The sequence below is a fragment of the Panthera tigris genome, chromosome B1 (assembly GCF_018350195.1).
Source record: "Panthera tigris isolate Pti1 chromosome B1, P.tigris_Pti1_mat1.1, whole genome shotgun sequence".
NCBI classification, from domain to species: Eukaryota; Metazoa; Chordata; class Mammalia; order Carnivora; family Felidae; genus Panthera; species Panthera tigris.
In genome coordinates this window covers 11,242,704-11,257,865 of record NC_056663.1, presented here as the reverse complement: position 1 = coordinate 11,257,865, position 15,162 = coordinate 11,242,704, and the positions used below count along the sequence as shown (strand labels likewise).

Here is a 15,162-nt window from a genome sequence, read left to right as displayed (position 1 = left end):
AGGAGGGATGAAGGGAGGAAGGAGGGATAAAGGGAGGAAAGAGGGGTGGAGGGAGGAAGGAGGGATGGAGGGAAGAAGGAGGGAGGGAGGGAGGAAAGAGGGGTGGAGGGAGGAAGGAGGGAGAGAGGGGGAATGGATGAAGGGAGAATGGATGAAGGGAGAATGGATGGATAGAGGAAGGAGGGATGGATGGAGGAAGGATGGAGGGAGGGAAGGAGGAAGGAGGGATGGATGGAGGGAGGAAGGAGTAACAGAGGGAGGGAGGAAGGAAGGATGGATGGAGGGAGGAAGGAGGGAGGGAGGGAGGAAGGAGGGATGGATGGAGGGAGGGAGGGAGGGAGGAAGGAGGAATGGGCAGATGGAGGAAGGAGGGATGGAGGGAGGAAGGAGAGATTGAAGGAGGAAGGAGGGATGGATGGAGGGAGGAAGGAGGGATGAAGGGAGGAAGGAGGGATAAAGGGAGGAAAGAGGGGTGGAGGGAGGAAGGAGGGATGGAGGGAGGGATGGAGGGAGAATGGATGGGGGCAGAATGGATGGAGGGAGAATGAATGGATGGAGGAAGGAGGGAGGGAGGGAGGAAGGAGGGATGGAGGGAGGGAGGAAGGAGGGATGGAGGGAGGAAGGAGGGAGCGAGGAAGGAGGGATGGAGGGAGGAAGGAGGGATGGAAGGAGGGAGGAAGGGGGAATAGATAGAGCGAGAAGGGGGAATGGATGGAGGGAGAATGGATGGAGGGAGAGTGGATGGAGGGAGAATGGATGGAGGGAGAATGGATGGAGGGAGAATGGATGGATGGAAGAAGGGAGGAAGGATGGAGGGAGGGAGGAAGGAGGGATGGAAGGATAAAGAAGGGATGGAGGGAAGAAGGAGGGATATAGAAGAAGGGGGAATAGATAGAGCGAGAAGGGGGAATGGATGGAGGGAGAATGGATGGATGGAAGAAGGGAGGAAGGATGGAGGGAGGGAGGAAGGAGGGATAGAAGGATAAAGAAGGGATGGAGGGAGGAAGGAGGGATGGAGGGAGGGATGGAGGGAGAATGGATGGGGGCAGAATGGATGGAGGGAGAATGAATGGATGGAGGAAGGAGGGAGGGAGGGAGGGAGGAAGGAGGAATAGGCAGATGGAGGAAGGAGGGATGGAGGGAGGAAGGAGAGATTGAAGGAAGAAGGAGGGATGGATGGAAGGAGGAAGGAGGGATGAAGGGAGGAAAGAGGGGTGGAGGGAGGAAGGAGGGATGGAGGAAGGGAGGGGAGGGAGGGAGGAAGGAGGAATGGATGAAGGGAGAATGGATAGAAGGAGAATGGATGGATAGAGGAAGGATGGATGGATGGAGGAAGGATGGAGGGAGGGAAGGAGGAAGGAGGGATGGAAGGAGGGAGGAAGGAGGGACAGAGGGAGGGAGGAAGGAGGGATGGATGGAGGGAGGAAGGAGGGATGGAGGAGGGATGGGTGGAGGGAGGAAGGAGGGATGGACAGAGGAAGGGGAAATGGAGGGAGGAAGGGGGAATGGAGGGAGGAATGAGGGAGGAAGGGGGGAAGGAGCTGCGCAGGAAGAGGGGTGGAGGGGTGCCTTTTATTTAGAGTTGGGAGACAGCCCATCCTTGGATTCCCTCTTTACTCCAGAAGGAAGGAATGAAATTGTGTAAGAGCTTAACAGATGACTTTTCCACCCTAAATATTTGTAATGCTTCGTTTAGCAACTGGTGCAAGATTTAGTGTTTACCTATTTTACTTGATTCTTTAGCTGGAGGGTGGAGCAGGATGGTCTGCATTGTCAGGCAGCACTGGCATTGGGGGCAGAAGAATAGACCCATGAATCATCAAGTTTATGCCTTAAGCTTCTGAATATGTTTTTTAATAGATTCCCTCAGTACATTTAAGAGTTTTTACAATGTACACCTAAGGCATTTTAAAAGTTTCTCTTTAAACTTTAAGAGTGTGCAACTCTTCAAATGAGAAGATTGAATTCATAGTTAAGTGGACCATTGAGATTTTTTTAAATGTGTGAGACAATTTTTTTTTCTACAGTGGGAAAAAAAGGAAAGCTATTGGTTCAAATTTAAAAAAAAAATTATTTTGAGAGAGAGAGAGAGAGCACAAGTGGTGGGGGGGTACAGAAGGAGAGAATTCCGAGCAGTCAACATAGAGCCGGATGCAGGGTTCGATCCCACGAACTGGGATATCATGACCTGAGCCGAAATCTAGAGTGAGAAGCTTAACAGACTGCGCCACCCAGGTGACCATATTAGTTCAAATTTAACCTTCCAGGGGTCTAATGAACTAAAATATGTACCTCAAAAATATATGTCAAGTTGTAGCCCCCTACTTGTGTATGTAAACTTATTTGGAAATAGACTCTGTCTAGGTATCACTAAGTTAAGGGTCTTGTGATAAGATCATCCTGCATATAGGGGGAGTCTTAAATCCAAGGGCCCCTGTCCTTAAAAAAGAAAGGAGAGGGAGACTTGATAGGCACAAAGCCCTGTGCACACGGAGCCCCAGATTGGAGGCATGCTACCAGAAGGAGGAACAGCCAGCGTCTCCCTTAGAAGCTGCGAGAGTACGACTATGCCCACACATTGATTTCAAGCTTCTGGCCTCCACAATTATGACAGAATAAAGTTCTGTAGTTTCACGTCACCAAGTTTATGTTTGTTTTGGCAGGACTAGGGAACTAACCCAATGGGATAGAATGGGATAGCATTTGCCCAGGCGGTTTTTCCCACTGGCCTTGTAGTGAGTGGGTGCAAGAAGAAAACCTTTCTTAGTGGCTGCTCACAGAAATACATGATTAATAATTTACGTTGCTCAGGATATGCCTGCAATTTGAGTGGTTTTAGCAAGTTTATCATTTTACATTTATATAAAATTCTGTTTTATATAAATCTTTAATAAAAGTTTTATGTAGCTTCATGGTAATAAATACCCTATTTTTAAAATAAAGAAATTGATGACTTTGAAACCTAGATGTTTACTGATATTTTATATTTTAAGGATTCTTGGATCATTCCGAAAGAAATAAGGAAAATAAGAATGGGAAAATGGGAAAGCTTAAACAAGGAAACACTCGCATTACATTTATTTCTATGAAAAATCATGTAGTAAATGTTTATAAGCTTATGAAGTTTTGCATTTAACTTACAAAGTAAATACTGAATATAAAGAATTAGTATGATGGGGCCCCTAGGTGGCTCAACCAGTTAAGCGTCAAACTTCTTGGTTTTGGCTCAGTTCATGATCTCACGGTTCTTGAGACAGAGCCCCACACTGATTCTCTTGAGATTCTCTCTCTCTCCCTCACTCTCTGCCCCTCCCCTGCTCATTCTCATTCCCTCTCCCCCCACCCTTTCTTTCAAAATAAATAAAGTTTTTTAAAAAAGAACTAGTTTTGGGTGCCTGGGTGGCTCAGTCGGTTAAGAGACCAACTTCAGCTCAGGTCATGATCTCACGGTTGATGGGTTCGAGCCCCCTGTCGGGCTCTGCACTGACAGCTCAGAGCCTGGAGCCTGCTTCGGATTCTATGTCTCCCTCTCTCTCTCTGCCCCTCCCCTGCTCATGTTCTGTCTCTCTTTCCTTCAAAAAGAAATAAACATTAAAAATAATAATAGTAATAAGATAAAAAAGAATGAGTTTGAGTTCAATTTGACCTTTAGATACAGTAACATTAAAGTTACATTCCTTTGGTTGGTTGGGTAGTATTTTGCACGTTATACTGGCAGAGAGATCAAAGATTAAAATGCATTTAGGACATACATTATTCTTTCAGCTGTATAAAATGCTGTCCTGAGTAGACATATAAGAAACTGGAGGGATTAGAACAAACCAAAGATATATTGTAAGGAAAGTACCAGAAGGACATGAAAATTCCACAATGGAGTAAGAAAACAAAATTGTGCAAGACTGATACATTCCTAGCTTGGCTGATTGGAAGAATGACAAGGTGATTGGCAGAAATGGTAATATAAAGAAACTGAGAAAGACTATTTGAACTCTTAGAAATGACTCTCTTTGACAGAACCAATAAGGAATAGCAAAGCATTAAACAAGTTTAAATGTCTTTTCCCCTGGCCAGTATGATACGATGCCTAAAATGAGTCAATAATGCCAGTTCTCATCAAATTGGTGATACAGGTGTCTGGATGAGATGATTTGTGATATACCCAGAGGCAGTGTCCCTGAAGTGCCTCCGTCCAGCTCCTCTCCCATAGTCCTCTTTTGTCTCAGGAGGTGAGGAGATACCTGCAGAGCGAGGGGAGATGCTCCTTCTTATTTCAGGCTTTGATTTCAAATGCTTATAAGAGGGGAAGACTGGAAGGTTTGAAAGTACACACGATGTGACGGAACTATTTTTTCCTTGCCTCCCACATTATAGTTTTCACTGCCAAGATAAAATTCTTTAAGTTGTGTATTGAGAAGAGAAGGGTCTGGAGAGAAAGCAAGATGTTCAGCATGGTGGGGTGGGGGCAGGGCTGCAGAATTTTTATGGCGGGGGAAGGGATATTGTTTTCGGAATATTGTGAGACTATGACAGCCGAGAATATGCATTCTCCAGTTCTTGTTGGGGTCCTGGGAGGTAAGGCAAGGATAGTGTGCCTGTTCGAGCTGCCAGGGGACAGAGAGGTGATTAAGGCACCTACCAATCGGTGAGAGAACACCCAAAAGTTTCTTTACCCGGGAGGAGGTGGGGGCACCTGGGTGGCTCAGTTGGTTAAGGTTAAGCATCTGACTTTGGCTTGGGTCATGATCCCACAGGTTAGTTCCTGAGTTCTAGCACCAGGTGGGGCTCTCCACTATCGGCGGGGAGCCCACTCTGGACCCTCTATCCTCATGTCTCTTTGGCCCTCCTCCTCCTTCTCCCTCTCCTTCCTTCTCTTGAGAGCTCTCTCTCAAAAATAAATAAACATTAAAAAAAACGTTTCTTTACCCTGGGGAAGCAGAAGTTAGCTGAAGGAGTTAAAGATGTTTAACTAAAGGAGATCTCAGAAGTGATGAATTCTCCCTAATTAAAGATTCAGTATTCATTTTATTTTCTTTAAGCAAATTTCCTTAATCATAAATTAGAGTAGGGCGTACTAACTCCTCTGAGCTCTCATGGTTTCAGTTCTTTATTTATTTTTTTCTTTTACAATTCATTTATCTATTTAGAGAGACAGAGAGAGTTGGAGAGGGCCAGAGAGAGGAGAGAGAGAATCCAAAGCAGGCTGTCAAAACAGCCTGACACGGGGCTCAAACTTGTGAACCTGAGATCCTGACCTGAGCTGAAATCAAGAGTCAGATGCTTAACCGACTCAGCCACCCAGGCACTGCCACCCATCATGGTTTCTTGTATATTATACATATTATATATTGTTTACCTTATTACAATGTAAAGCTCTGAGAAGTAGAATTTTAGTTCCTCAGTAAAATAATCCTAATATATGCAATTGGTCAAACAATCAATACAGATTAAGGTTTTCTATATTGTCTAAAGTAGCAAATATTCATTTCTGAGGTAAACCAGTGATGACTTTCTTTCTATGGCCCTCAGTCTACCTTCCCACAGCCCTTCGGAATTTCCTCATATTTTCAACTACATTTTCCATTCAGTTTTCATCGGCAGGTCTTCATTAACACAAGTAAGTTCTATTATAAAATATTCGGAATTTTTTTCTTGTTTCTTGTTTTTTTCTCCTGCCTCAGCATTCGCTCACCCTTAACCATATACATTTTCCAATATTATACTAGTCTTAAACTCCTCCATGTCAACTACATAATCACCATCTAGAGTACAGCCTCATGTATTTGCACCAACAAACCTGCTTCATTTCATTGCTCTATGGTCACCTTCACGATCCACAGATGAGCAACAAGGTTCCTGTTAGAAATTATACGACCACGCATTCCTTCTCCCCATCTAAGACGGACAACAGACACATGAAAAGATGCGCAACGTCACTCCTCATCATGGAAATACAAGTCAAAACCACACTGATATACCGCCTCATGCCAGTCAGAGTGGCCAAAATGAACAAATCAGGAGACTATAGATGCTGGCGAGGATGTGGAGAAACGGGAACCCTCTCGCACTGTTGGTGGGAATGCAAACTGGTGCAGCCACTCTGGAAAACAGTGTGGAGGTTCCTCAAAAAATTAAAAATAGACCTACCCTATGACCCAGCAATAGCACTGCTAGGAATTTACCCAAGGGATACAGGAGTGCTGATGCAGAGGGGCACTTGTACCCCAATGTTTATAGCAGCACTCTCAACAATAGCCAAATTATGGAAAGAGCCTAAATGTCCATCAACTGATGAATGCATAAAGAAACTGTGGTTTATATACACAATGGAGTACTTGTGGCAATGAGAAAGAATGAAATGTGGCCCTTTGTAGCAACGTGGATGGAACTGGAGAGTGTTATACTAAGTGAAATAAGTCATACAGAGTAAGACAGATACCATATGTTTTCACTCCTATGTGGATCCTGAGAAACTTAACAGAAGGGGAAGGGGAGGGGAAGGAAAAAACAAAAGTTGTAGAGGGAGGGAGCCAAACCATAAGACTGTTAAATACAGAGAACAAACTCAGGGTCAATGGAGGGATGTGTGAGAGGGGAAAATGGGTGATGGACATTGAGGAGGGCACTTGTTGGGATGAGCACTGGGCGTTGTATGTAAGCAGTGAACCGCGGGAATCTACCCCAAAAACCAAGAACACACTGTACACACTGCATGTTAGCCAATTTGTCAATAAATTATACTAAAGAAAAAGAGAATTCTGCTCTCTTCAATTCATGGGCATTCTTTAAGACATAGTGCACTTCATGTTTCACTTCCAAGTGACCTCCTAAACGCTCTCCAACAGGGTTTCTTAACCTTGGAAGAACTGCCATTTGGGGCTGGTAATTCTGTGTTGGGGCAAGGGGTTGCTCTATGCATTGCAGGATGTCTCACATCATCCTTGGCCTCTACTCACTAAATACCAGCAGCTCCTCCACCCCTCACAATGACCAACGTTGTTTCCAGACTTCGCTACATGTTCTCTGGGGGATAAAATCGTCCCTAGTAGGAATCACTGTTTGAAATCACAATAGTCTTTTGAAATTAAAAAAAAACAAACAAAAAACAAACAACAAAAAAACCTTTGTATAGCTCTGAACATTTCACAACTACTTTTTATTATATACATAAGTTTTAATGATACAAGATATTATTTAGTGTATATAACAATCTCATTTATCCTCTACCACAATATCATGTATTATGAGGTCCTTACAGATGAGAAACTCAAGGGCATGAAATTCAGCAAATGGATATTCTAGTGCTCTCTCTTCCATTCAATGGTATATGGTGTCTATATAAATCACTTCTGACTTAAACACAACCTACTTTGTGAGATATCTTCTCGGTAAAGCGTCAGATTATAATGTTGTTCTTGGTGGTTATTGCTTCTGTCTTTAAATAGATTGTCAGCAATCTGAACTAACTATTCATTACATAAAACCATGGGATATCTCGGCAGAAATGTTATCTACTCCATTTACTTAATATTAAAGAAGGAAATAGTTTTCTATCAATACCTAGCACAGACCCTCACAGACTCTAACTGCCCAGTCAACATTAATGAAATATTTAAGCAGTAGTAATGAGCATCCTTAGGCACACATGTAAATTAAACATCTTTCTTGGTTGGCAGCTGCTTTTCAGTTACTCTGTCATGGAAAACATTCTCCCCTGCCTCACCGTCCTAAGTGCCTTCTTGATCATTCCGTGAATTAAAGAATGCATCCAGAACTCTCCATTAAAACCTTCCATCACTTCTGCTTACGCTGTTTCTATCTTTTACCAACATCTATTTTCATCTAAAATTCAGCAAAACCTCAATTTTCTCAAAATTGCTAATCTTGGAGACTTGATGGGAGTAAACGATCAGATACTAGGATGACGTCACTGCTGACTTAATTATTTAATGGTTTTGGGGCATTTGGGATGTGAATGGGAACCTATTTTGAACCAAAGTAAGAAATTTGGTTCCTCAGTTCCTTCAAGGTAGGGAATTTCTCAAGGAAAAAAATATTTTATAAGAAAAAATCAGATTAATTAGAAAGGAAAAATGTTACTGAACTGGATGATTTTGAGACAGAATCACTGAAAAGAGGAGGTAAAACAGGATGAGGTACCTGACTATAAGAGAGAAATTAGTAACAGAGACGATATTGAATTTTAAGAGGAAGTGACCACGAAAATTATGGAGCTAGATAAAATATCTTTGTAAAAATGAATTTACTTTGAAACAACTGCATTCAAATTACTTTTTAAACTACATCAAGATGACTTTATATCTGATAGATAAATGCATTGAGTAATAGAGAGACATTGAGAGCAGGGTTTTCAAACACATGATCCTGTCAAAACCTCTACTGTGTCACATAAATATAGTAAAATGTGTGAGCAGAGGGAAATAAAAATGGAAAAAAATAATAATTTCCCATTGCTTAAAGGGTTTCGTTTCTGCAAGAAAGAATAAAGAATTAAGTGAGCTAATGTATGCTTATGGGAATTCATTAGGAACAATTGAAAATTAAAAGTTAAAAAGTCTATTTCTATCAAAAATGTTTCTGAATCTATTCAATTTCTGACAGAAGAGGACTTTAATTATTATGTTGTGTCACTCACAGGGACGAGAGTATTTTCCAAGATGATTGATTGCAGCTGGATTCGAGAGCAATTCTCATTTTCCCCATTTCAGACTCCATGCTAAATCTAGGAAACAGACACAATAGTTTGTAACAGAATATTCATCAACATAGACTGACTTACAGAGTTTGATGAGGGATCAGGGGATTTATTCAACTTTCATCTTACTGAAGGAAATGTTCTTGAATATGTCATTTGTAGAAAATTAACCTATGGTGATTGCTCTAAAATATTTTGAAGATTCTGTGGCCATTTTTTTTTTCCAAAGATAGAAAGTAAGAATTGTGAGAATGAATAAAGGAGATGATGCAGTTGTAGGGATTCGAAGTTAACTAAGGGTAGAGAAAACAGCCATGAAAAGTTCTCCAGTAAGGCAGACTTGTGAAAAGTCATGACAGGAATGAGAGAATTTAAGTTCCCACAGAGTCGTTTCTTGATATTACATTCTACATTTTAAAAAATCCAACCATTTTCTTTTTCCTGGTAGCAAATTAGTATGATTTTAAAATGTATCACCGTGGGCACTTGGGTAATATTTCTTACTCTGTCTGAAGTATTGAGTACTAAATATACCAGAGCACTGCCATATTCCTTATGGGAAAGTTCAAATACTGGGAAAAAACTGACTCACATGTTTGAAATCCCAATGTCTAGAATATGGTTAAGCACTCATGTTTTAGAGATAATGATGAAAAATGCATGCCCCACGTTTTCTTATCACTGAGGTCATTTCCCAAAAGCACTATTGCTTAACTGATTTACAATTTGACTAAACACTAAAGAATAAGTCACACCAAATAATCCTTAACTGATGAATTGAGCAAGATGGGTTGATCGGCCCTTTATAACTCTGATTTCTATAATTCCATAAATTCAATATAGTGTATCACAACTCTTAAAGGGAATGCAGTGATGAATCAATACAAATGAACTATAATGAAAATGGGACATTTCTTTTATCATGTATTTAAGGGAAGACTTTCTGAGGTGATTGTGGTAAAGATATGTAAGGTTATTCGATGTAGCTAATGCCTCCCTTCCTTATGGCAAAGGCTTTCCAGCCCCACTGTATTTCCCTACCCCATTTTTAATTGGTTTCCTGGATGGTTCCCAGAAATTCTGAGTACTTTAGAGAGGTTTTTCAAGAGCATTACAAAGGGGTTGTATCTATAGCTCCTGAAGTTAACAGCGTGTAATGCTGAGGTCAAGATTGTATGCAATTTAAAGCGTACACTCCTCATTTGCAAACCAGGGCTCATGATGAGAACAGGAAGTCAATTTTGTTCTTTCTGCATATGTCAAGAATGAATATTGCCTTGATCTAAATATTTGGAGATTCAAATAGATGACTTTAATTTATAATGCATATCTTATAAGCCTGCTCTAGTTTGCTTAGATGGTTACTTGTAAATTAAAACAAACAAGAAGTAGCAAAAAATAAACAAATGGCTTGATAGAATCTATAGCAAAACTTTGGTGAATGTTTTTCTCCTAAAACTTATGTGCTAAGACTGAGTTATAACAACAACCAAAAGTAGTTTGATAATGTTTCTGTATATTTGCTAAAAAATGTTTCACAAGTTTAATCAAGCCAAGGTTATGAAAAGTTTTTTCTGAGTTTATAGAATATCCTTTTGCTCGTTATGAGTCTTGAGAAGAAGAATTAGGAGAGTGGCTGGAAATTTCGATATGTTTAATAAATATATTACAAATTCATGAAGAAATTATAAAATAAGACCGACTGATATACAAATATGAGCAAAAGTATAAAGATTTATGTATATGCATATATCGTGAACTTGTCTAATACAATGAATGCATTACTATATACAAATGTATTTACTGTGCATTATATGTATCGTCAAGAATATATTCTATAAGAATTCTGTACTGCTGTAACATCTTAATGAATGGACATTACATAATACACTTACTATCTGGTATAGCAAACTGATTTGGAGCTAGGCTCCGGGCAAATGGATGGCTTACAATTCATCTCAACCACCTACTAGCTGAGTTTCCGTGGTTAAGTTGTTCAGATTAAGTTTCTCCTTCCTTATTGATCAAAAAAGAATGATAGTTTCTACCTTCCTCAATTTTGGCACAGATTCACTTACACGTAGAGCATACAAAACAAAAAACAAAAAAAAAAGCCAACAGCAACCTTATCTCGGTGTAGACGAACTCCAGAAATGTTGAAATCCTTATTATCATTATACTAGTTAATTTACCTCTAAACGTCGTGGGGCTCTTTCCTTTCCTCGGCAGGTGAAAGGAGCGTGCGAACGTGAAGGAAGGAAGGCGCCCACTGCAGCTGCGCGGCAGGGAGGCACGTGGGGGCGGGGCCGCCCGGAAGGTGCGCGTCAGGGGTCGGGGCCTCGGAGGGGCTTTGACGACGTCCCACGTGTCCTTCACCCGGTCCCCGCCCCCGCCTCCCGGACGACGGAAGCTCAGTCGGACGGGCGCCGCCCAGCGTGTTCTGGAAGAAGCCCCCGCAGCTCAGTGGCGCCCAGGAGCCTGCGGGGTGAGAAGGTGGCCTCAGCCAGAGGGAGCAGGGTGGGTGAGACCGAGGTCCGGAAAAGGACGGGCAAGATGTTGCTGTCATTATTACTGTTGTACTGTTAAGTTTTTTCTCAACCTTGTGTTTTAAGCAGTAGACGCTCTTGTTTCCTTAATTACTTTTTGGATATTACAAATTTTAAATTAAGAAAAGCCTCTTTTTTTTCTTGCAGTGTGGTATTATATAAGGTTATATCAATCTATTTTCTCACTATCGGATTAAAATACAGTGTTAAGCCCAGAAGTATTTAAATTAAGTGAATAGTATTAATCCTAGATAAATGCTTCAAATGCTTTGAAAACATTGTTTAATAATGTTTTTTATTTTGAGAAGACCAATATATCTTGCAATTATTTTGTAGGACTATCCCATAGAGAAAATACTGTTGAGCCTGCCTAAGAGGAATACATATTAATAGATTATTTTGGGGTAAGATATACAATTTTTTGCCTTGTCCAAATCATAAATCTTTGTTCGTAATGTGTTCTTTCTAAAGTTTTGAATTTTCTTTTTGCTACATTGCTAATTAGAGATATTCTGGCCAATATTTTGCATAAAGAGCACATAAGCCTCTACTCTGATAATTGTTTACGTTTTCAAAACCCAGAGGGAAAACCCAAAAATCAGGGTGTTTCTGACTTTTGTTAATTTCCCTAATGGGTACAAGGAACGTGTTGCAAACTAAGCTTAATGAACTTGATTCCAAAGCGCTACTGGTGTTCATGAGTGACCTACATTTCATGTTTACTCTAAAAGTCAGGTTTGGTTTACATGGTCCTTTGATAAATTTTGTGGTGATTTTTATTTGGTAAAAAAGAATATAATCTCTTCAACTTCTTACAGAAGTTTGTTTTTGATGATTTGCTAACATAGTTTTATGAGTTAGTCACATACTTGAATCTGAAAGTGGAGCAGAGAGGCACTTGGGTGGCTTGGTTGCTTGAGCATCTGACTTTTGATTTCAGGTCAGGCCATGGTCCTGTGGGATTCAGCTTCCCCGCCTCTGGCTCTGCCCGGCTGGCAGGCATGGAGCCGGCTTAAGACTCCTTTTCTCTCTGCCCCTCCCCTATTTGTTTTCTCTCTCTCTCTCTCTCTCTCTCTCTCTCTCTCTCTCTCTCAAAAATAAACAAACAAAAGTGGAGGAAGTAATATAAGTGTATTAGAATGGTGACCTATTAAACATAATTCTTTAAATAGTTATTTAACATTTACTTGGAAGGAGACCAAGCAGTGCAAAAAGGAGGGCCAGAGTAGGACACTGGGGTCAGTACTCTCTCAATATGTTGCCCTTAGAAACTCCTCCTTTGCCCTAAACTTGCATATGCCACTCAACCACAATAAAAGCTTGCCCTTTCCTGGACACGTTATTTTGAAGGCTTTTCAGCATGCCTTAGATGGCTAAGCGAAGCATTTGTCCTTTTTGTCTTCATTGAGCGGCAGAATTTAAGCAACAGGGTAATTTTATTTTATTTTTTTTTAATTCTTTTCAACGTTTATTTATTTTTGAGACAGAGAGACACAGAGCATGAACGGGGGAGGGTCAGAGAGAGGGAGACACAGAATCTGAAACAGGCTCCAGGCTCCGAGCTGTCAGCACAGAGCCTGACGTGGGGCTCTAACTCACGGACCGCGAGATCATGACCTGAGCTGAAGTTGGCCGCTTAACCGACTGAGCCACCCAGGCGCCCCAGCAACAGGGTAATTTTAAAAAGCTTGTAACACTGCCTGGCACACAGGAAGTGGACCTGAGATGTGTGCTGATAAATTCAGTTGTCTGCATTTTCAGTGATACTTGGAATCCTAGAGAAATGGTACTATTTGTAGATCAGCGTTCCAGGAGCCTGCCCAGGTGATCTCTTGTCTAGTCCTCCTCTGCTTGGATGTTATCACAAAGAAGCAAAAGATAATATGTGTTATAGATGCAAGGGGCTCTAGTGTATATTGATAAATTGGAAGTCATGATGAAAATCTTTTAAGTAATGTTACCTAATTTTAGAAGAGGTAAGCATTTTTTTGTCCTTATTTTAAACTGATAAATGTTGAACAAATTGTTCAAATTTCTACATAGCTGTTGGTTAGTATAGAAATTGGATTAGGATCCAAATATGTCTGAAACCACAGCCCACACTCTTAAATCAGTAGAATATAGTGATCCCAACTGGCTGTAAGAAATAGCAGATATTGTCACCTAAATCTTGCCAGGAAAGAAAGTCCTCAGATAAATTATTCTGGACAATTGCCATTTCTCAAAATAGAGAACTGGTTTAGAGCTCAAAACCATATACAGCAACCTATCATATTCAGTTAACTAAATATGCACTCCCCCCCCACTCAACTTATGCTTAGAAGTTTGCCAACATTACCTTGTTTAATGTTGGATGTTGTATGAGTGTGTTCTTTTTTACGTGGCTATAGTGAATATTTGCTGAAACCTCATTTGAAATTATTTAGACATAAAGCATTTCCACTCTAATCTATTGCCTAGACTTACCCATTCAAATATGAGAGAATATAGGTCCTAAATTATTTACTGAGGAAAATCTTGAATCTAACTATAAGTGTTCTTACATGATTATGATTTGCTATTTATTGGAATATTTATTAAGTGCCTATGTGTCTGGGACCGTGCTAGATCCTGAGTATATGTTGGCAAAAGAAATAATGTTACTCTCTGCAGAAAGCTTATAAAGGGGAGGAGGAGGAAATAATACATAAGTAATGCTTAAATATAAAGTATGATTTTGATAAGCAATATAAGGAAAATAATGACATATCCATAACTTAGAATAACCAAGAAGTACAACCAACTTATAAAGGAGCTCAGGTAACAGAGCCCTGAGAAAGATACATTTAGGCCATGGAAAGATGAGAGAAAGCCACCTATATCAACAACTTCCTATAGGAAGAGTATTCCAGGTAGAAGTAACTGGCTTTGGAATATTTGGGAGTTGGGAAAGCTTTTCTAGCAAATGAAAGAAGCTCGTTGTGACTGGGGTAGAGTGGACAAAGGAAAAAGAGACCTACAGCAAGGTTAGCTAGTGTCCAGAACTGTGGGGGCTTATGCTTACATAAAGGATATACTTACTCTCCTGATAGCTTTAGAACATCCACTGAGAGCCAGATGTTCTTAGAAGTGAGGTCCAATAGGCATGAGCCAACTCACGTGAGCTTGAGCTAATGGAAAGATAAATACCAATTAAGTAATCATATAGTCAGTATAGAATGGTAATGTTAGAATTTGTCTAAAAGATTGATGATTGATGCTGTGAGAGTTAATGGAAAGATCTGACCTGGTGAGAGAGACCAAGAAGCCTTCTTAGTTAGAAGAATTGGAGCTTGAGTTGAGAGCTTGGTGATGAGCAACCAGAAGAAAAGAGGGATGGTGTGAATCACAGGTGTACATTCACATGGCATGGGGAATAGTCTGTGGGGGAAACTAGTCCCTTTAATGTATGTGGACAGTCAGGACAGGAAGGGCAAGAAGAGAGGTAAGTGATACATTATAGAACTCTTGCTATAGTCGAGGTAAAAAAAAAGCCAAAAAAACAAACAAACAAAAAACAGCAGCGTCTATAACCAGGATGCTGGCAATGAAGTATAGAGAACTGGGCAATTTTGACATGTGTTGAGGATGTAAAAAGTCTGACTGACTGATTCATGTAGGATGCAAACAAGAGACGGAAAGCATGGATACTCTTGGGTTCCTGATTAAACGACACAGCGAAGGATGCTACCATTTACTGGACTTGAGTAGGATTTGAAGAGATAGCTGAGAAGAACAATCAAGAGTTAGATTGTGGACAGGTTAACTTTGATGTTGACTTTTCAAGATGAGACTTCAAAGAAGGAATGCCAAGCATACTGTTGGTTATGTAAATAAAAAGTGCAGTGACACCTTATCTTGTAGTCATTAGCATTTAGATGTTAG

The 15,162-nt window shown here is 40.6% G+C and overlaps 1 long non-coding RNA gene across 1 annotated transcript in view; it reads right to left on the bottom strand.

Annotated features, from left to right (window-relative positions):
- The window catches only part of LOC122237602, a 147,331-nt gene extending 136,355 nt beyond the window's left edge, over positions 1-10,976 (bottom strand). The window contains exons 1-2 of the long non-coding RNA XR_006216179.1: positions 10,906-10,976; positions 8,654-8,740 (exon numbers count right to left, since the gene is read on the bottom strand). This is a non-coding gene — a long non-coding RNA (uncharacterized LOC122237602). The remainder of the gene's footprint in view (positions 1-8,653; positions 8,741-10,905) is intronic.
- Between the last annotated feature and the right edge of the window lie 4,186 nt (positions 10,977-15,162).